Below are 23,299 nucleotides of genomic sequence, written 5' to 3' on the forward strand. Positions count from 1 at the left end.
CTGCGCTGTGTGTATCGATGATGCACACATATCCCCGCAGCTTCTGAGTAGCCACTCAGAACAAGAAGCAGTGGAGAACATTGGTGGGGACTCCAGAACAGGAAATAAGCCACTGCTCTGTGCAATACCATTGCACAGAGCAGGTAAGTATAGCATCTTTTTTATTTTTATATAAAAAACTTTAAAATCAATTTACACACAGACTCCTGATAAGGAATAATTGCCTTAAATACATTAAAACTAAACCTAATAACTGCATCCTATTCATCCTTGTATTTATCTCTCTTTGTTGGGTTCATCGAGGTTGTAAAAAAGTCCAAACACAAAAAAAACAAAGTCTGCTCTGACCCCACAAACAACTCTCAAATGTTCACATTCTCAATAGAAAAAGTTCTCTTGCTCTAGGTGCTGCAGCTCTCTCAAAGATCCACTGAGTGGTGGACTTAATCTGAAATATACAAGGAAAAGAGAGCGCATGGCTGCCCTAGTGTAATTCCATTTTTATGATACAAATGCAAAATCAAACAATAGAGGATTGCGCTCACAAACATGGGACTTAGATCACATGTACAGCAGGATGTATGTCTCCCTTCCTGGCCTGTATAATTGGGTTGGCTCCCAAGAACGAGTGGTGATGGTATGAGAAGTCACTGCGGACTCTGTTTCCTCATCTCGTCAGGCTGTGTCTGCTGTAGGGCACGCACACGGTCCAGCTGGCGCTGCGTGACCTCACTTGCGGCTGGAGAGAAAGGACAAGGTGAGTGAGATGTCTCCTCTTTAGCTAACAAAAAACAATTGCCAAGACTACATGTTTTGGAGGCATGGCCTCCTTCTTCAGGTCACATCTTTGCCACCTCTAGCCTGTCTTTATATGAACCCTCCAGCCCCTCCCCCGGGACAGCCAATACCGTTCGACAGACCAGGAGCACGGAGTTCACAACAGGAAACACATTTAAAGAGGGGAGGGCCCGATATTTAGCTATAAAGTCCTAAGAAAAGTTTTGAACAGATGTATATGCATTAATTATGTTTAGTTTAATAAAATGTTGCCAAAAATAGAAATAGTGTTTACCTATACTATTTAAAATATAAAATGTGATATATTAAAATTATATATATATATATATATATATATATATATATATATATATATATATATATATATATATATATAGTGTCCACCACCTTTAGGTGCGTGCTAGTTAGTTAGTTAGGATAAGTGTTAGGTGTGTTACCCTGTTGGTGTAAGCTGGTTGGTTAATTTGGTTGGGAGATTTGATAGAATAGAGGAGGGTGTGGCCACCTACACTCTGCCCTGTAAGATTTCCATTACTTTCCCTGAAATGTTCTGGAAAGTGGGTGGACTGAGGGAGCAGAGTGGCAGGTAGTTTTTGGAGACTGCTCTGAGCCATCATTGTTTTGCTTGGGCAGAGGTGGGACTGTTATAAAAATTAAGGTCACATGTTTCCTGGGGTGGTTGGAGATAGGAATTGAATCCAGAAAGGCTGCAAAGATGTGATCAGCAAGGAGCAGGCTTGAAGGCCTGGGGGTGTAATGCTCTCAGTGCTGGATAGCAAAAGAACTTGAACCTGAAGGACTGAGGATTCAGAGACCTCAGTGCTGGAAGGTTCATCAACGCTAAAGCATCGAAAGGAACTCCGGGAGTCATGGGCCAGACTTCACCGGCTGGGATGGTTCTGGACATGCAGAGCAGGAAGCGGCTGCTAAAAGGATGGAGTAGATCGGGGTGCGCCCAGACTTTTCCTGAACTGACCAGGGAGGATTGCAGGAGTCGAAATAGGCAGGTGAGGCCTGGTACTTCTAACATCCGAATACCAAGGTGTTTTTCAGAGAGGCACCTGTCGGTTCATTAAGGGAAAAGGATAGAATCACTATTAAAGGAACCAAAGATTTAGAGGCAGCTCATACTTCCTGACTGTAAATATTGCAAATTCTTTTCTGACATGCAGCAAGGAGAAGAATAAAGTTTATGTTCTAAAGTTACTGGAGTGTCTGCTGATGTTATTTGTGCAGGGGAGGACAACGGAGAGACACTAACAGAAAGGTATGAGCAGCTCCCAAGGGAGTAGTGCGCTATATATATATATATATATATATATATATATATATATATATATGTCAGATTCTCATTATTATCATTAATAGAAAACATGCTTTGAGAACATTACCATTTGTCGTATTTTTACTGAAATTCATCCTTAATCTATTAAAATCATCATTCTAACCCAAAGTAGTTAGTCGCCTTCAATAAATCACAAAAAAAAAAGTCGCAATGAGTTGCAAAAAAATCGCAAAACAAGTCCACGTTTTATCCACATCATATTAAAAATGAATTTATTAAAACCTTTTATGCTATGGTGTATGCTGATTTTCGGAAACTATGTGAGTCATCACAGGGGAAGGTGAATATGCACAATCTTTCGATGCAGGAAAAAGAGGCCTTACATGCTTTTAAAGAGAATCATGATCTAGTTATCCGCATAGCAGACAAAGGAGGAGGTATAGTCATTCAGGATAAGGTGGAGTACTTGAAAGAAGCACACAGACTTCTATCAGATGAAGCTACATATGAAATACTCCAACATGATCCTCTCCCTGGGTATGAATTGGAATTAATAGAACTGATGAACCAAGCTTTTACCCAAGGTATAATAAAAAAATCAGAGAAACAATTTTTTCTGGCCAACTCTTTTAAGACACCTTATTTCTACCACATTCCGAAAGTCCACAAGGACGCATTATGCCCACCAGGTAGACTCATAGTGGCGAGTATAGATGGAATTACCAGTTGGGTGTCTTATTATGTGGATGCTTTTCTCCAACCCCTTGTCACTTCTCTCCCTGCTTATATCAAGGATTCTGCACATGTCCTGGATACCCTACAACATTATAACTGGGAGCCAGGCTATCTATGGTTATCTTTGGACGTGAGTTCACTTTACACGTCAATTCCCCATGACGGTGGACTACGGGCAGTTAAATACTTTCTATCAGAATCAGACCATATTAATCCCATCAAATCCGAGTTCATTTGTCAATGTACTTGATTTGCCCTGGATAGGAATTATTTTTCTTTCCAGGGACAGTTCTATAAATAGGTATCTGGCACTGCTATGGGTGCACATTTTGCACCCTGATATGCCAACCTGTTTATGGGGTATTGGGAGAAATTCCATATTTGGTCCCAGAATCCCTTCGCCAAACATCTGGTATACTATGGGAGGTATATAGATGATGTTATTATCATTTGAGATGGGCCCCCTCATACTGTGGACCAATTTGTCTCCTATTGTAACACCAATAAATTTGGCATTCACTTTACTTATGTAGTGGACCCAAATGTTTTGGTCTTCTTGGATCTTGAACTGGGCAGTGATGTTTATGGTAACATCACATCTAGAACCCATTTTAAAGAAACAGCTGGCAACTCTTATCTCCATCAAAAGAGTTGCCATCATCCCAAATGGAAAAAGAACATACCTTACAGTTAGGTTTGCCGTTTACGCAGAAACTACAGCAATATTAAGGATTATGAGGATCAAGCAATTATATTAACTACAAAATTCCTAAAAAAAGGATACGAACCCCAACATATCCAGAGGGCAGTGGACCAATATAGAGAAGGATACGCCTACACCTGTTAAAGATCATTATAGCACCCTCTTTATTACAAGATTCAATTACCAACATTGGACCATCAAAAAAGCGATTCAAAAACATTGGCCAATCCTGGGGCAAGATAAAGCTCTTGGGAGAGTCCTCCCAAGTAAACCCCAGGTGGTCTTTCGACGTGCAGCAAACATCAAAAGCCTTATTGCCTCCAGTCGACTTAAAGAAAAGCAGAGTTCCAGGATGGCAAACATCCCCCAATTTTTAATATCACAGGATGCTACAAGTGTAAAGGTATCAAGTATAAAGCCTGTGGATTTATCTCACATGGTCAAAAATCTTTTTGTAGTAAAGATGGATGCACTTTTTACATCAGACAGTTCATCTGCTGTAGCACCCAGTTTGTCATATATGGACTGAGGTGCCATGTGGGTTTTTTTATGTAGGTAGGACAGTGCGTGCCATGCGGACACGTTTTGGTGAACACCGTAGGCTTATAGAGAAAGGAACTGAGAAGAACAGTGTCCCATGTCATTTTAAACACAAACATGGGGGGTAGCACTGAAGGCTTGGAACTATTTGGCATCGAGTCCATATCCATGTCAATCCCGAAGGGTGAAAGATTTGCCCGTTAGAGAATCCTTTTGGATATTCACCCTTAACAGTATGATGCCTGAGGGGTTAACCACTTGCCGACTGCCTAACGCAGATATACTGCGGCAGAATGGCACGGGCAGGCAAAATCACATACCTGGTACGTGATTGCTTCCCGCGGGCGGGGGGTCCAATCGGACCCCCCCCTGGTGCCCGAGGCGGTCGACTTCTGTCTGGGAGCGTTCAGAGATGAGGGGGAGGCTATCCATTCGTGGCCCCCACCTCGCGATCCCTCCCAGCCAATGAGAATCTTTCCCTGCCTCTGTATAGTACACAGAGGCAGAAGAAATTATGTCATCTCTCCTCGGCTCGGTATTTTTTATAGTGTCCGGGCACCCACCGTTTATTACCGAATAAAGGTTTAGCCCCCTAATCGCCCGGTGGTGATATGCGTCACCCCAGGCAGCGTCAGGTACTGCTAACACCCACGCACGCAGCATACGCCTCCCTTAGTGGTATAGTATCTGAACGGATCAATATCTGATCCAATCAGATCTATACTAGCGTCCCCAGCAGTTTAGGGTTCCCAAAAACACAGTGTTAGCGGGATCAGCCCAGATACCTGCTAGCACCTGCGTTTTGCCCCTCCGCCCAGCCCAGCCCACCCAAGTGCAGTATCGATCGATCACTGACACTTACAAAACACTAAACGCATAACTGCAGCATTCGTAGAGTCAGGCCTGATCCCTGCGATCGCTAACAGTTTTTTTGGTAGCATTCTGGTGAACTGGCAAGCACCAGTGGCCTAGTACACCCTGGTCATAGTCAAACCAGCACTGCAGTAACACTTGGTGACGTGGCGAGTCCCATAAGTGCAGTTCAAGCTGGCGAGGTGGCAAGCACAAGTAGTGTCCCGCTGCCACCAAGAAGAAGACAAACACAGGCCCATCGTGCCCATAGTGCCCTTCCTGCTGCATTCGCCAATCCTAATTGGGAACCCACCACTTCTGAAGCACCCGTACTTCCCCCATTCACATCCCCAACCAAATGCAGTCGGCTGCATGAGAGGCATTTTCTTTATGTCCTCCCGAGTACCCCTACCCGACGAATCCCCCCAAAAAAGATGTCGTGTCTGCAGCAAGCGCGGATATAGGCGTGACACCCGCTTTTATTGTCCCTCCTGTCCTGACAATCCTGGTCTTTGCATTGGTGAATGTTTTGAACGCTACCATGCACTAGTTATTAGCATAGGGTACAGCACTGCACAGACTAGGCACACTTTCACAGGGTCTCCCAAGATGCCATCGCATTTTGAGAAACCCAAATCTGGAACCGGTTACAGATATAAAAGTTACAGTTACAAAAAAAAGTGTAAAAAAAAAAAAAAAAAAAAATATATATATAAAATGAAAAAAACAAAAATAGTTGTTGTTTTATTGTTCTCTCTCGCTCTATTCTCTCTCTATTGTTCTGATCTTTTTTACTGTATTCTATTCTGCAATGTTTTATTGTTGTTATGTTTTATCATGTTTACTTTTCAGGTATGTAATTTTTTATACTTTACTGTTTACTGTGTTTTATTGTTAACCATTTTTTGTTTTCAGGTATGCCATTCACGACTTTGAGTGGTTATACCAGAATGATGCCTGCAGGTTTAGGTATCATCTTGGTATCATTCTTTTCAGCCAGCGGTCGGCTTTCATGTAAAAGCAATCCTAGCGACTAATTAGCCTCTAGACTGCTTTTACAAGCAGTGAGAGGGAATGTCCCCCCCCCCACCATCTTCCATGTTTTTCTCTGGCCCTCCTGTCCCAACAGGGAACCTGAGAATGCAGCTGGTGATTCAGCCAGCTGACCATAGAGCTTATCAGAGACCAGAATGGCTCCAATCATCTCTATGGCCTAAGAAACCGGAAGGTACGAGCATTTCATGACTTAGATTTGGCTGGATGTAAATAGCGCCATTGGGAAATTGGGAAAGCATTTTATCACACCGATCTTGGTGTGGCCAGATGCTTTGAGGGCAGAGGAGAGATCTAGGGTCTAATAGACCCCATTTTTTTTTAAAAAGAGTACCTGTCACTACCTATTGCTATCATAGGGGATATTTACATTCCCTGGCATAACAATAAAAATGATTTAAAAAAAAATGAAAGGAACAGTTTAAAAATAAGATAAAAAAGCAAAAAAAAAAAGCACCCCTGTCCCCCCCTGCTCTCGCGCAAAAGTGAACGCAAATGTTGGTCTGGCGTCAAATGTAAACAGCAATTGCACCACGCATGTGAGGTATCACCACGAAGGTCAGATCGAGGGCAGTAATTTTAGTAGTAGACCTCCTCTGTAAATCTAAAGTGGTAACCTGTAAAGGCTTTTAAAGGCTTTTAAAAATGTATGTAGTTTGTCGCCACTGCACGTTTGTATCCATTTTTGCTTATTTTAAAGCATGTCATGTTTGGTATCCATGTACTCAGCCTAAGATCATCTTTTTTATTTCATCAAACATTTGGGCAATATAGTGTGTTTTAGTGCATTACAATTTAAAAAAGTGTGTTTTTTTCCTCAAAAATTGCGTTTGAAAAAACGCTGCGCAAATACTGTGTGAAAAAAATATGAAACACCCACCATTTTAATCTGTAGGGCCTTTGCTTTAAAAAAATATATATAATGTTTGGGGGTTCAAAGTAATTTTCTTGCAAAAAAAATATTTTTTCATGTAAACAAATAGTGTCAGAAAGGGCTTTGTCTTCAAGTGGTTAGAAGAGTGGGTTATGTGTGACATAAGCTTCTAAATGTTGTGCATAAAATGCCAGGACAGTTCAACCCCCCCCCCCCCCCAAATGACCCCATTTTGGAAAGTAGACACCCCAAGCTATTTGCTGGGAGGTATAGTGAGTATTTTGCAGACCTCACTTTTTGTCACAAAGTTTTGAACATTGAAAAAAGAAAAAAAAACATTTTTTTCTTGACTTTCTTCATTTTCAAAAACAAATGAGAACTGCAAAATACTCACCATGCCTCTCAGCAAATAGCTTGGGGTGTCTACTTTCCAAAATGGGGTCATTTGGGGGGGGGGGGGGGGTTTGTGCCATCTGGGCATTTTATGGCCTTCAAAACTGTGATAGGTAGTGAGGAGTGAAATAAAAAATTTACGCCCTTAGAAATCCTGAAGGCGGTGATTGGTTTTCGGGGCCCCATACACAGTTAGGCTCCCAAAAAGTCTCACACATGTGGTATCCCCGTACTCAGGAGTAGCAACTGAATGTATTTTGGGGTGCAATTCCACATATGCCCATGGCCTGTGTGAGCAATATATCATTTAGTGACAACTTTTTGTAAATTTTTTTTTTTTTTGTCATTATTCAATCATTTGGGACAAAAAAATTAATATTCAATGGGCTCAACATGCCTCTCAGCAATTTCCTTGGGGTGTCTACTTTCCAAAATGGGGTAATTTGGGGGGGTTTTGTACTGCAGTGCCATTTTATCACCTCAAGAAATGACATAGGCAGTCATAAACTAAAAGCTGTGTAAATTCCAGAAAATGTACCCTAGTTTGTAGACGCTATAACTTTTGCGCAAACCAATAAATATACGCTTATTGACATTTTTTTACCAAAGACATGTGGCTGAATACATTTTGGCCTAAATGTATGACTAAAATTGAGTTTATTGGATTTTTTTTATAACAAAAAGTAGAAAATGTAATTTTTTTTCAAAATTTTCGGTCTTTTTCTGTTTATAGCGCAAAAAATAAAAACCGCAGAGGTGATCAAATATCATCAAAAGAAAGCTCTATTTGTGGGAAGAAAAGGACGCAAATTTTGTTTGGGCACAGCATTGCATAACCGCGCAATTAGCAGTTAAAGCGATGCAGTGCCAAATTGTAAAAAGTGCTCTGGTCAGGAAGGGGGTAAATCCCTCCGGGGCTGAAGTGGTTAAATGAGGAATTCGAGATAGGTAGGTTGATATGAAATATTATTGTATTGCCAAGTAGTATATTGTTCTCTATATTTAAATACTCTCAGTTCCCTTTACAGATGTTAATTAATTTATTAACTGCATACTTATTGACCGACCATATTTTATTCAAATTCATTTTATTCAAATTAATTTTATTCCTATACACTTTTATCCATATAATTTATTTGTATAGATTTTCTTCCCCATTTTTTTTTGCGATTATTATTTTATTTTTATTTTTTTTGTGAATTACTGAAGGCGACTAACTACTTTAGGTTAGAATGATGATTTTAATAGATCAAGGATGAATCTGACCTTTTTATATATATATATATATATATATATATATATATATATATATATATATATATATATATATATATATATATATAATAGTATAGGTAAAAACTATTTCTATTTTTGATTAAATTGTATTAAAGTAAACATAATTAATGCATATACACCTGTTCAAAACTTTTCTTAGGACGTTATTGCTGAATATCAGGCCCTCCCCTCTTTGAATGTGTTTCCTGTTGTGAACTCCATGCTCCTGGTCTGTCGAACGGTATTGGCTGTCCCGGGGGAAGGGCTGGAGGGTTCATATAAAGACAGGCTAGAGGTGGTAAGGGTGTGACCTGAAGAAGGAGGCCACCCCTCCGAAACATGTAGTCTTGGCAATCGTTTTTTGTTAGCTAAAGAGGAGTCATCTCACTCACCTTGTCCTTTCTCTCCGGCCGCGAGTGAGGTCACGCAGCGCCAGCTGGACCGTGCGCGTGCCCTACAGCAGACACAGCCTGACAAGACGAGGAAATAGAGTCTGCAGTGACTTCTCATACCATCACCACTCGTTCTTGGGAGCCAACCCAATTATACAGGCCAGGAAGGGAGACATACATCCTGCTGTACATGCGATCTAAGTCCCATGTTTGTGAGTGCAATCCTCTATTGTTTGATTTTACATTTGTATCATTAAAATGGAATTACACTAGGGCAGCTATGCGCTCTCTTTTCCTTGTATATTTCATCAAGGTTGTACCCTATGAGCATTGTAGCTGTCCTTAAAATTGGACATTTCACATTTTTAAATGTATGCCTGCACATGTTTTTCTTTGGATACAGGATGCCCTTGTATTATATAACTAGTGTTCAAGTTAAAGGCCAATTAAAGGCCAAGTTCACTTTTCACATAAACTGACCCATGCAGACAAGGGGCACCTTTCACATAAACTAGCCCATACAGACAAGGGTCCCATGTAGTTTAAAATGCACTGTGCTGTTTGTAAAAGTATTGTTTAATGCATATGCCATACAAAGAGGCCTTTTTCTGTCATTCATGACGCCTGGTCAAAATACTCTGAATGTTTACATTTCTACATCATGGCTTATTTTCAGGACATGGACTACAACAAAATGGCAACTGAGCCTCCTTCTTTGAGGTCAACTAAAATCTTAACCCTTTTAGTTGTCCTCAAAGAGAGAGGCTTGGTGGCCATTTTGCTGTAGCCCAGAGTATGCAGCCATGAGGAGTCTTTGTGGCTGCATAGTGCCCTTATGCGTCCATCTACTCAGCAGGTCTGTTCATTCAATCTTGGGACCTATCAAATTACTTATGCCATGTACACACGAGCGGACTTCCTGACTATGCCCGACGGACTTTCCCGAACCAACGGACTTGGCCACACACGAAAGGACTAAGTTTGTTCATAAGTCCATTTGGTTTGAATGTGATGGCGTAAACGGGGCTAAAAAAAGAAGTTCAATAGCCAGTAGCCAATAGCTGCCCTTGCGTCGTATTTGGTCTGTTGGACCAGCACACAGACGAACAGTTTTCCCAATTTTAGTCCGTCTGACTTTGAGTCTGTCGGACAGATTTGAAACATGTTCTATTTCTAGGTCCGTCTGATTTTTATCCTGAAAAGCAATCGGACTAGCCCATACACTATCGGATTGTCCGCCGGGCTAATCCCATCAGACCTAGTCCGCCAGAAAGTCCGCTCGTGTGTACGTAGCATAACCCCAGCTTCTGAACACAGTGAAAGGGATCACCTGAACTGGACTTGAGCCACAAATGAGCAACCGTTATGTCACCTAACTCTGAGTGACTAGTACATTATTCCACGTTTTATTAAAAAATTACACTATCCATATTCTTGTTTGTGGTTGAACACAGCTCCTACTAATTGCAAAAGCACAATCCATTCTAAACTATCCAATCCAAATAGCAATGTATTCTATGTTGCTATTTGTGTGTGGATAGCCACTCCTGCCAGTCCCCACATAACATGGACTGAACATACTGTAGGTGTTTGAGACACCATTGTATTGTGGGATGTAATAAGAAGGTTTGTCAGCATATGCTTATTTTTCACATTGGAAGCTGAATTAAATACCTGGTAACCAGTATAAAGAAGCATGTGATTCACACCATGTGACACTGGTGGACATATTAGACCTGTCACAGGTTAATTCATAGTTCTGTGAAAGTAGCATGTACGGCAAATCATGGCTTATACAGGACTTTTCTTTTACTCCCAGCAGTTAAACAGAGTGGTGAAGGATCTTAAAAGTTGGTAAATGTATGCATCCATAGATTTTACATATCTTCTTGGCTTTGACAGTGGTGGTAGCTCCATTAGGGGCGCCCCCCCCCCCCCCCCAATCCATGCTCCCGGCCCCTAAATTACATGCAGGGCGCCGGACACATGGATTTCAATAGGTTTTTTTTTTTTTGAAGGACATGATTAGAGCCCAAAGCTCTAATTGGCTTCAAAAAAGGGTGGGCTTGGGGCACAGAGCACCGCACCCTTAGCCCACCCAGTTGTGTGACATTAGCGAATTAATATTCACTAATGTCTTCCTGCTTCTCCTCCCAGCCAATCAGGAAGTGGGTCCTGAGACCCGATTGGCCAGGGAGTCTTAGGACTCCTGGCCAATCGGGTCTCAGGACCCACTTCCTCATTGTGCAAGTGAGAGAGGCAGGTTTGTTTGACGCCCGCCCCAAAATATTGAACACCACTGGGTTTACATATACTTATACTGTTAGCATTAGCAAAAATGCTACCTTTCAGATTACATTTTCTGAAATTCCAAATAATGGCTCCTAAAATTTAATCTGATGCTCACCAAATTGTGATCACAACCAGAAGATGTTTACCTGAGAATAATAGAGACATCTGTCACCTTGATCACTTCAAGATGTAATGCTGATTCTTATGACTCACTCAATATTCTAAAAGTAAGAAGGATTGCAGAGATTAGTCAAGTCCATGTTATTACCCCAAGCGACCCATTAGGCAGTCAGATCAAGGTGGCATTAGGTCATTCCTGGCCAGTCTAAATCATAATATTAAAAGAGAAGTGCAGGGTATAAAAAAAAAAAAAACATTCATACCAAGGCGAATGCAGCATTTACCTGATCCAGCATCTGCCCCCTGCCACCTCTACACCAAGAACCGAGAACCAGTGACCACTCAGTTCTCAGGTTCGCTCTGAGCACAGAGCGGTGACTATCAGTCACTGCTCTACTCCTCCAATGCTCACTGGAGTAACAGGCTGTGCAAGGGCAGGAGTGGCTGGCTCAGGTTCTCGGCAGTGAGCTGAGAGGCTGAGCCAGCTGCCAGTTAGGCATCTGGGTGGATCCCGACTTTAGAGTTGGGATCTCTCCAGCTGAGTGACATCAGCTGACAGCGGACTAAAGCAAATTGCACTCCTGTGATCCCCAGGAGAAGTAGGGCCAAAAGAGTTTTTCCCCTAATTTTTCTTTAATAATAAAAAAATTACATTTAAACAGCACAAAACATTTTTATATCTTTGATAAACTAATGGTTTAAACAATCAAAGTGATTGATAGTAAAATATGCGACTCTCTAGGATAATGACATCTTGAAGAAATGGCAATTAGTACAGAATGCTATTCAATGACATGTTTTTAACCACATTAGCTCGCAGCAGCTGCTTTCCAACATTGGGCTAGAGCAATTTTCACATTTTAATTATAGACTTATTTATTCAACAATAACTTACCCACTTCAGCCCCAGAAGGATTTAACCCCTTAACCACTAGACGACCTGCTCACGTGGATATACTGCAGCAGGGTGGCAGAGCTGCGCGAATCGCCGTACCTGTACGGTGCTCACGCCCGCGTGCCCCCGACGTGCCCGCGGCGATCAGATTTGTTACAGAACCGATCAATCTTCAGGTCCAGGCCAATGATTTCTGGCCTGGACCTGCTGATCTGTTCTGGCGAACAAAATGCTTCCTCTGCCTGTGAAATGTAAACACAAGCAGAGGAAGTGAGGTCACCTCTGCTCGTGGAGCCCTATTTGGTTCAAGTGAGAGGAGAAAGGACATCTAATGCCCCGTACACACGATTGGACATTGATCAGACATTCCGACAACAAAATCCATGGATTTTTTCAGACGGATGTTGTTTCAAAGTTGTCTTGCATACACACGGTCACACAAAGTTGGTTGGAAATTGCGAATGTCAAGAACGCGGTGACGTACAACACGTACGACGAGCTGAGAAAAATGAAGTTCAATTGTCAGTGCGGCTCTTCTGCTTGATTCCGAGCATGCATGGAACTTTGTGCGTCAGAATTATGTACACACGATCAGAATTTCCGACAACGGATTTTGTTGTTGGAAAATTTGAGAACCAGATCTCAAATTTTGTGTGATGGAAAATCCAATGGAAAATGTCCGATGGAGCCTACACACAGTCGGAATTTCCGACAAAAAGCTCCCATCAACATTTTCCATTGGAAAATCCGACCGTGTGTACGGGGCATAACAGTGAGTTGCACCAACACTACACTGACACAATACACGTAGGCACACTTTTCACCCCCCCGATCACCCCCCAATTAACCCTTTCACTCCCTGTCACAGTGTCACCAAGTGCAGTTTTCAGATTTTTCACTGATCACTGTACTGGTGTCACTTGTGACACTAAATAGTCTTAAGGCAGTTAGTAGTAGGCCTCGGATGGCTTAGGGTACCCCCCATTAACCCCCTAATAAAGGTTTAACCCTTTGACCCCCCACCCAGTTAACCCTTTCACCCCCTGTCACCAGTGTCACGAGTATAGTGTACAGATCTATTTTCTGATCGCCGTATTAGTGTCATGGGTGATGCTAGTGAGCTAGTTAGTTGGTTAGTTTCAACGTCAGTCTTTAATAGCATCAGGGTACCCCCATATATTACCTAATAAAGGTTTTAACCCCCTGATCGCCCCCTAGTTAACCCTTTCACCCCCTGTCATCATTAGTGTCACGGGTGACGCTAGTTAGTTTTTTATAGGGTCAGGGTACCCATCGTATATTGCCTAATAAAGGTTTAACCCCCTGATTGCGCTGGCGGTCGACATCAGTTAGGTTTTAGCATCTGTTAGGGTCAGCGTCGATCCTAGAAAGTGCCAGATTAGTGCCAGATTAGTGCCAGATTAGTGCTAACACCCACGCACACACCATACACCTCCCTTACTAGTATAGTGTCTGAACGGATCAATATCTTTGATCTGATCAGAACTATAATAGCATCCCCAGTAGTTTTGTGTTCCCAAAAATGCAGTATTAGCGGGATCAGCCCAGACACCTGCTAGCACCTGCATTTAGCCCCTCCGCCCAGTCCAGCCCCCCCAAGTGCAGTATCAATCGATCACTGTCACTTACAAAACATAACACACATAACTGCAGCATTCGCAGAGTCATGCCTGATCCCTGTGAATGCTAACAGGTTTTTTGGTAGCAATTGAAGCAGGCTCTGACAATCAGGTGCTCTTTTGCCTATGAGTTGCACTAGCTGTACCTATACATTTAGAGGCCAAAATGTCCAAACAGAGGTACACTAGTGAAGAGGCCTACACGTTGCTAAGCATGACACATGAGAGCGATGGGGAAGCTGCTTCACTGTCAGATTCAGGCTCACACAGTATTTATAGTATTAGTATTTATTGTTCTCTCTCTAGTCTCTCTCTATTGTTCTCTCTTTATTGTCCTGCTCTGTTTTACTGTATTTTATGCTTAACTGTAATGTTTTATTGTTACTATCATGTTTTATCATGTTTGCTTTGCAGGTATGTAATTCTTTTATACTTTACTTTTTACTGAGTTTTATTGTTAACCATTATTTTCTTTTCAGGTACACCATTCAGCTGCAGCACTTATTTACCCATCTTGACAGAAACAGCATTTGCTCTCACGATATGTAAATCAGTGATTCCAGCGCTGTAGGAGCTGATTTCACCACCGCGGTTAAAAAAAAGAGCATATATGCCAAAGCATGGGCGCAGGGCTGGAGGGGCGATTTTCCCCTAACATTAGGGCGGATTGCCCCATGCTTCGGCATATATTTTTTACTCTTTTTTTGGCACAGATTGTTGTTGTTTTATTGAGTTAATATTTTATTGTCACCATTGTTTGCTTTTCAGGTACGCCATTTAGCTGCAGTACAGATTTATTTATTTTGACAGCATTAGGATTTGCTCTCACGATATGTAAATCAGCGAGGGGATTTCACCACCACGGTTAAACAAAAGAACGGTGCATGTATGCCCATCATTAGAAGTGGGTGGATGCAGGGCGGGATTCTAATGGTGGGCCTACCCACTGATTGATTTTCTTTTTTCATACAAGCTGCATGAAAAAAAGAACATTACAATATATATATACAACAAGGACCAGTGACGTACTGGTATTGAGTAGTTATGAGTGGTTATACTGGAATAATGCCTGCAGGTTTAGATATAATCTTGGTATCGTTCTTTTCAGCCAGCTGTTGACTTTTATGTAAAAGCAATCCTAGCAGCTAGTTAGCCGCTGAACTGCTTTTACAAGCAGTGGAAGGGAACATTTCCCCCTCCAGCCATTTTCCATGGTTTTCTCTGGCTCTCCTGTCCCACCTGGGAACCCGAGAATGCAGCCAGTGGTTCGGCCAGCTGACCATAGAGCTGATCGAAGACTAGAACTGCTCCAATCATCTCTATAGCCTAAGAAAGCTATGAGCATTTCATGCCTTTGGTTTTGCCAAATATAAACAGCACCATTGGGAAATTGGGAAAGCAACTTATCACACCGATCTTGTTGCGGTCAGATGCTTTAAGGGCTGAGGAGAGATTTACAGTCTAAGAGAATCCAAATTTTTCAAATAGATTAACTGTCACTACATATTGCTATCATAGGGGATATTTCAATTCCCTGTGATAACAATAAAAATTATAAAAAAAAAATGAAATGGACAGTGTAAAAAAAAAGAAAAGCAAAATGAATAATTAAAAAAATAAAATAACACATAAAGCACCCCATATCCCCCCGTACATGCGCGCAAAGGTGAACGCAAGCGCCTTTTTCCTGTAAATCTAAAGTGGTAACCTGTAAAGGCTTTTAAAAGCTTTTAAAAATGTATATATTTTGTCACCGCTGCATAGGTGTGTGTAATTTTAAAGCATGTCGTGTTTAGTATCTATGTACTCGGCATAAGATCATCTTCTATATTTCACCAAACATTTGGGCAATATAGTCTGTTTTTGTGCATTAAAATTCAAAAAAGTGTTTTTTTCCCAAAAAAAATCGCAACTGAAAAATCGCTGCGCGAATACTTTGTGAAAAAAAAAAATTGCAACACCCACCATTTTAATCTGTACGGCCTTTAAAAAAATATTTCCTGGTGCATATCCATGGCAGCATGCCTGTGACAAGCTCTGCCTTGGCTCCTCCCTCAGGACCAGTGAATAATATAAAAGAAAAGGATTAATGCATTCCCAGCATTCTCCTTTTTTTCCTCATACCTCATGATCAGTGAATGGTGGTCAAACTTCCCTGACCTCTGTAGTCAGCAGCTTCCAACTGGGTTCAAAAAGAAAACTAAGAGAATGAGGATCTCTCAAGAGGGCAAAAATACCTAAAACACTGTCTGAAAAAAGCAAGCCAAAATTTATTGTACAAAATATTACACCACACAGCTAGATACTACAAAAGTTACACAAGACGGGCTATGGTAGGTGACTATCACAGACCCTAAAAAAATAGATGACAACGTTGTCGTTAAAAACAGGGAAGCCGTGGCAATGCATACCACATACAAACACCATTCACCACGCATGAATACTGAAGATATATATTCAGACTTTCAAAGCAGCTGATATTTAGGTTTAGTAACTCGCTTTTCAGGTGCGTGGTATATCGGGAATGTGGGTATGTGTGGATGGGAAGAAATTATTGATGATGGAAGTCCATATAGGGAGCTGGTTCAGTCCAATGGTTGGTACTAGAACAGACCGGGACCAATAGTTATAAGGTCAAAAAGACAATAGATGTGACTGGCAAATTAAACTAGTAGAAATTGGCAAAAAAGCAGCGGTATAAGTGGCAGAAGCAGGCATGTGGAGTCAAAGCAGCATGGGGAGGCATATTAACAAGCATTAGAGTGATACATCTCCCACAGAACAGTTCCTGCGAATTAGACGGAACTGTTCCGAGGAGGAAGACTTTCATAAAGAGGCACGTGAAATGTACCAGAGGTTCAGACAGAGAGGTTACTCTCACCGTTCACTTAAAAAGGCTCAGAAAAAAGCCCTTTCCAAAAAACATGATGAGCTCCTCACCATTTCTAAACCTTCACGTCAGGAAAGCAGTGAGCAGAACTACCCTAGGATTATCACCAGGAATGGTTCCCAGTGGAAAGTGGTACATGGGATTCTTGAGAAACACTGGCATATCCTAAAATCTGCTCCACTGATTACCAATCTGGTGAGCCCTAGACCACTCATGACAGCCAAGAGATCACGGAATCTTGGTGATCTCCTGGTTCACTCTGAGTATACACGGACAATTAGCAAAAATTGGCTCACTAGCTCTAAGCCCCCTACTGGTATGCATGCCTGTGGACATTGCAATATTTGTAAATATGTACACCAGGCCAATGTGCTCGCCAATCCACACGGTGGAAAAGACTTTAAAATTAAACAATTCATTAACTGTACAACAACTCGGGTTATTTTTATGCTTACATGCCCATGTAACAAAAACTATATAGGCAAAACAAAACGTTCTCTCCGCATTAGGATTGGCGAACACATTGCTGGCATTAAAAAGAAGGATGATGAACGTCCAATTCCTCAGCATTTTGCTAAGCTCCACAACCGTGATCCAAAAGGACTGACTGTGAAGGGAATTTATAGATTAAATCTGCCTGCTAGACATGGTGATTTTGATATTATTCTCCTCCAGAAGGAAAAAATGTGGACATATTACCTTGATTCTATGGTTCCAAGAGGGTTAAATACTGAATGCAGCCTACAGTCCTTTTTGGAGAAGTAAATTGTCCTGCCTGCTGTCTTTACTAAGTATGTGAATATATAAATTCTGCTTTCTATCCATATCTTCTTGGTACCCCTGATCTTTTAGGCGGCCGTTATTCATTTATTTGTTTATCTCTTAGGCTCTATCCATATTTACAACAAACTATGATCGATCATATATAGCCATTTGCGTTTTTTTATTTGAATTTCCCTTGCTGAATGTTTGCAATGAGAGGTGATCTTGGATGACATCTGGTGTTAATGATTGGTAACTTCACCATATTACCCTGTCTATTTAAATCTACTCCACGGACTCCACCCTGCTCTGAAGAAACCAGCGTCCATTGGCTGGTGAAACGCGTCAGCACGTCATCCCGGAACCACGTACATGCTTTCGATGGATGATCAGCCGGGACCCAACAGCTGATGACCGGCGTTTTTGATACACACGTCTTGTGATTGGTGGCGAACGATATGCAGCGAGGGCAGTGATCTACAGGCAGTAAGGTGATTCTACATGGACTCACTTCCCAAGCCATCCCTTGGAGCTAAGCACGGCGGTCTGCGGATGCTGGATGCCGACTGGGTGGTGAGAGATGTATCACTCTAATGCTTGTTAATATGCCTCCCCATGCTGCTTTGACTCCACATGCCTGCTTCTGCCATTTATACCACTGCTTTTTTGCCAATTTCTACTAGTTTAATTTGCCAGTCACATCTATTGTCTTTTTGACCTTATAACTATTGGTCCCGGTCTGTTCTAGTACCAACCATTGGACTGAACCAGCTCCCTATATGGACTTCCATTATCAATAATTTCTTCCCATCCACACATACCCACATTCCCGATATACCACGCACCTGAAAAGCGAGTTACTAAACCTAAATATCAGCTGCTTTGAAAGTCTGAATATATATCTTCAGTATTCATGAGTGGTGAATGGTGTTTGTATGTGGTATGCATTGCCGCGGCTTCCCTGTTTTTAACGACAATGTTGTCATCTATTTTTATAGGGTCTGTGATAGTCACCTACCATAGCCCGTCTTGTGTAATTTTTGTAGTATCTAGCTGTGTGGTGTAATATTTTGTACAATAAATTTTGGCTTACTTTTTTCAGACAGTGTTTTGGGTATTTTTGCCCTCTTGAGAGATCCTCATTCTCTTAGTTTTCTTTTTGTATGCACTAGGGCATCCTGAACGGTATCCCATATCTCCTATATGGCTGATTGTCTGACTAATATTTAATTTCTCATTTATTATTTTTGGTGGTTGATCCAGGCTAAACCCCTAATTTTTTTACAACTGGGTTCAAGCCTCTCCCAGGTGCAGTCCCTATTCTTGGGCAGCTAAATGCGCTGATAAGATAGGGAGTCCCTTTTGTGGGTCTTTTGGGATAGCAGTTGCCTCTTAACTAAGAGCTCCTATCTGCATTTATTTATTGGTGTTTGCTCAAGCCTGCAGCAGAGAAAGCAGCTTTCTATTTTTCACTTAGCCTTAGCCTTCCATTTCTCCCTTCTGTCATCCATTCTCTCTTGCTTTCCTTTCCTTACATTCCTCTCTCTCTTTTTTGCTTTCGTTCACCCCCACCACTTTCCCCTCCTTGTGATATTGCACCTTCATTCCTGGCTACTATAGTGGGTGGCGCGCACCTCACGCCGGCTTTTCTCAGTCCCTCAGTGTCTTCCTGCCCGCTCTGCGCATGTGCGGATGTCAGAGCCGGCTCAGTGGGCCGGGCTGAGTTGGGTGGGCCGCATAGGTCCTATTGTCGCCGGCCGCACTTGGGCAGTCTGGCCTGAGGTCGTGGAAGCCATCTTGAATCTAGGGACAAATTTTACATTTTTTGCCCTTGTTTGTCAAAAACATTTTTTAGAGGATTGTATCCTTCATAGATGTCCCTCCCCTCTCCATTGTTTATTACTGGGGGCTTTCAGCATGGCAGCCTGTTGTCAACTGAGGAGGTTGCCTATGCGGGGAGCTCCTGGAGTGGAGCCTGTTTTTGGCCAACGGTAAATGTAACTTCTTTCTTTTTCTTTACTCAGGAATACCGTTTCCTTGCTCCAGCTGAGATATCAGTTGCTAACTCCTTTATCTTTCTCTAGCTGCTTTTTCTGTCTGTTGCCTAAAATAAGCAGTACGCCACCCAAGCAAGACCCTCTCCAACATTTAAGGTAGGGACCATTGTCCAGATGAGTAAGAAAAAAAAATAGCACTTATGCTTGATTTATGTATTTCAGCCTTCTACGCCAGAAGAAGTCCAAGCGGACATCAAGTCGCATGACAAGTCGTTCCCCATGATTTCCAATGAGTACTGTTTATATCTGTGAGATTTCAAGTCGCAGCGACTTCAAAGTGGTCCCTGCACTACTTTGGTCCCACTTTGATGTGACTAAAGGTCCATAGACCTTAAGAATACACAGGCATTGCTTCAAGTCGCATCAAAATCAAAATGTCTTTCAGGTAGCAATAGTGAAAATGAAAACATAGGCTTACTCTGATGGATGATATCAGAGACATTGTTGAAGAGGAAAGAAAAAAAAAGAAAAAAAATGTTTTTTCCTCTCAATTGCCTAAGAAAACTTTATCCAAGGTCGGAACAAGATTCTGCAATGCCAGACGATCCGCCGAAGGTAGAGGTGGCAATGGTTCATATAACAAAGAATTTCATCTCACCAATCAATAATTCAGCCTCAATTGAGGATCCAGTTTAGACAGATGAATAGACCCCACATTAAAGGAGCTTACCAAATGGTGGGTAAATGCCTGGAAGTCAGCAATTGCCTTATCTGTATCCAAAGCCCTGTGGGCATGGACCAAAAACATGGAAACAGTGATTCATCAAAATGTTCCTAGGGAAAATATAGTCAAGGCTTTGGATAAATTATGTCTCTCAGCAGATGGATACAATTAGTTAGACAGCGATGGATACAATTAGTTACTTCGCAAAATCAACGTCACTACTTGTGATAGCCATTTGGGTATTGTGGTCAGAACTACGGGAAGCTTACATTGTGTCAAACCAAAATTAGTATAAATACCCTTTATTTGATGGTAAATCACTCTTTGCAGAAAGGTAACAAAAAGCCATTTCCCGCGTCACAGGAGGAAAGTCAGACTTGGTTCCCCAGAACTGCAGAATTAGATGTACCCGAAGATTCAGGGATACTTACTTGCACCCACCCACACTACAACCGTTAGAAGTTTCTGAGCTTTTCGGTCGACCATGCCCATCTACAATTCCAGAGTCTCCCCTTCGGACCCTGCACTTCCCTTAGATCCCTCACGAGGGCTTGGATCATAATCCAAGCTTCCTTATGAGAACTGGGTCTCAGTTCTTATCACTAACCAGACAATATCCTCCTTTTATCAAAAGATCCAGCCCAGCTAGTGGAACACAGGTGGATGCTGTGGCCTACACTTTCAAGATATGGTTGGATGGTAAATCATCAAACGAGTCATCTTTTCTCTAGTTTAGGCTCCTTATTCAACACCACAAAAGGGACGGTGTCCCTGCTATCTCAGAAAGTGCGGGCGACCATTCAGAAAGTAAGGAGAGTGCGGACATGGTCCTACAGCCTCAAGCTAATTCAACTTAATAGGGATTTTTGTATTTTTTATCCAGATGGTCCCATGTACACATGGATACCTCAGGCACCTTTTAGCTAGAGTTCCTGAAGCAATGGAGCAAACCATCTGTCCCAGTCCATCTATCAAACAAGTTTGATGCACAGGGGTCTGTAGACAAAGAGGGAGATGCCTGTAAAGCCATGTCTATTAAGGCATGTCTTCTGGACCACAGTTACCACAGACACCAATGCAATAGGCTAGGATGCACATTGCAACCAGATGTTGGTTCAAGAGAGATGGGCGTTCACTGCGGTAGACATCATCGCAAATATCCTGGAAATCCAGGTGGCTTATCTCGCATTGACAGCAATTGCTCTCTCAGATCAACGACACATCAGTTCTGATTCGGATAGACAATTGAGCTACAATATCATATATATATCACCAACAACAGTTCCTTACTAAGGGAAGTGGAACCCATCTTCATTTGGGCAGAGGGGAATCTGAAGGACCTAACAGTAGTCTATCTTCCAGCCCACTTAAACACAGACGCCGATCACCTATTCCAAGGATTCCTGGATCCCAACAAATGGTCCCTACAACCAAAGTTATTCAGTTGGATTGTGGGCCAGTGGACCTTTCCTGAACTGCATCCTTTTGCTACAGCAAGTAATACCAAGCTGAGGAGGTTTATTTCACATCTACCTCACCCTTGGGCAGAAGCAATAAATGCCCTGTCAAGTTCTTGGGCATGCAATCTAATTTAGGCCTCCTCCTGCCTCCTAACTCGAAAATTCTCTTGAGACTTGCAATATCAACAATAAATGTGATAACAGTCCTGCCATATTTGCAGGGTGATCCATGATTCCCTAGGGCAATATTTCTAGTGTCCGGCCTCTGGTAAATATTCCTCTGATACCCTTTCTTCTGGCTCGATGCATCACACTCATCAGAATCCTCACAGATTGAACGTTCACATTAGAATGTTAAAACAGAGGTTTTAATCGTTGTTTCAACACTGCTCAAAGCACAGGATCCTTCAATGAACAATACATGTGACAAGGTTTGGAATAAGTTTAGATTTTTCGCGAATGGCAAAACTTCAATCCTGATGTACCCTCTTCTTCCCAACTCCTTGACTTCCTGCAAGCAGACCTTGATTTAGAATTAAGCAATTTAAAGGTACAGCTGGTGGCAATCTCTGCTGTGACAACAGGAGATGGGCCGAAGATCCTGTAATTATCAAGTTCTTCAAGACAGTCAAGAAGATAAACCCACTCATTAAAACAAATATTTCCCACTTGATCTCTCTATCACTCTGTAGCCCTTACCCGAACAGACTTTTGCCCCATCTGATTCAGCATCCTTGTGGACGGTCACTTGGAAACTATTTTTCTTTGTGGCGATGGCATCGGGCTGGGGAGCATCAGAACTTCAGGCTCTGGGATCAGAAGACAATATTATTATTTTTTTGTACTTGGATAGAGTGGAACTTAGAACATTACATGGATTCATCCCTAAGTTCTCCTCTTCCTCTACTATCTCTGAGCCTTGGGCCCTGCCAATCTTTTCAGATCCAGTTTTGACCTTCTTCACAAAGACGATATTACCTCGGTACTAAGACACTATCTTCAAGCCACAACTCCCTTCAGACTTTCTTCTAACCTATTTGAAATACTCCAACAAAAAAAAGACAGGGGCAAAGAAGCATCATCTGGGGCCCTCCGGCCATTATGGAACTGCGGTATCCATCATGCCTAGTCATGTCTGTGAATATCAGAGCTTTACAATACCTCATGAGACATATGGTTCTGCAGCAGCTGGAGAGCCATAGTTTGCAGATCCCTGCTCTAGTACAATAGTTTCATGGATAATCAAGTTGGTTAAGAAGGTGTACAGGGATAGGGGACTGGAATTCCCTCTTCAGTTGGCCACCCGGAGCAAACGTATCCATCAAAATGATCTAAAGGGTAGCATCATGAACATCCCAACATGCGTTGCTGGGAGTGCACTAATGCTTTTCTTTTACAATATTCACTGGTCCTGAGAGAGGAGCCAAGGCGGAGCTTGTCACAGGTATGCTGCCATGGATATGCACCAGGAAAAGAAAATTACGGTAAATATGAAACAATTTTCTGTTTTTTTATGTAAGCAAAATGTGTCAAAAAGGACTTGGTGGTTCAAGTGGTTAGAAGAGTGGGTGATGTTGGGCATAAAATGGCAGGACAGTTTAACCCCCCCCCCCAAATTA

At 42.0% G+C, this 23,299-nt stretch overlaps 1 protein-coding gene across 3 annotated transcripts in view; it reads right to left on the reverse strand.

The window, feature by feature from the left end:
* APOBEC4 (apolipoprotein B mRNA editing enzyme catalytic polypeptide like 4) overlaps positions 1-23,299 on the reverse strand; it is a 55,686-nt gene that overhangs the window by 2,219 nt on the left and 30,168 nt on the right. The window contains exon 2 of one of the 3 annotated variants that reach the window (XM_073591427.1): positions 11,339-11,413. The exons of 1 other annotated variant lie outside the window; for it this stretch is intronic. The gene's annotated coding sequence lies outside the window, so the exon portion shown is untranslated. Of the gene's footprint in view, positions 1-11,338; positions 11,414-22,379; positions 22,490-23,299 lie in introns of all 3 variants that reach the window. One more of the 3 variants, XM_073591428.1, reaches the window with a different exon arrangement.

The sequence above is a fragment of the Aquarana catesbeiana genome, linkage group LG07, assembly GCF_042186555.1.
Source record: "Aquarana catesbeiana isolate 2022-GZ linkage group LG07, ASM4218655v1, whole genome shotgun sequence".
In the NCBI taxonomy this organism is placed as follows: Eukaryota; Metazoa; Chordata; class Amphibia; order Anura; family Ranidae; genus Aquarana; species Aquarana catesbeiana.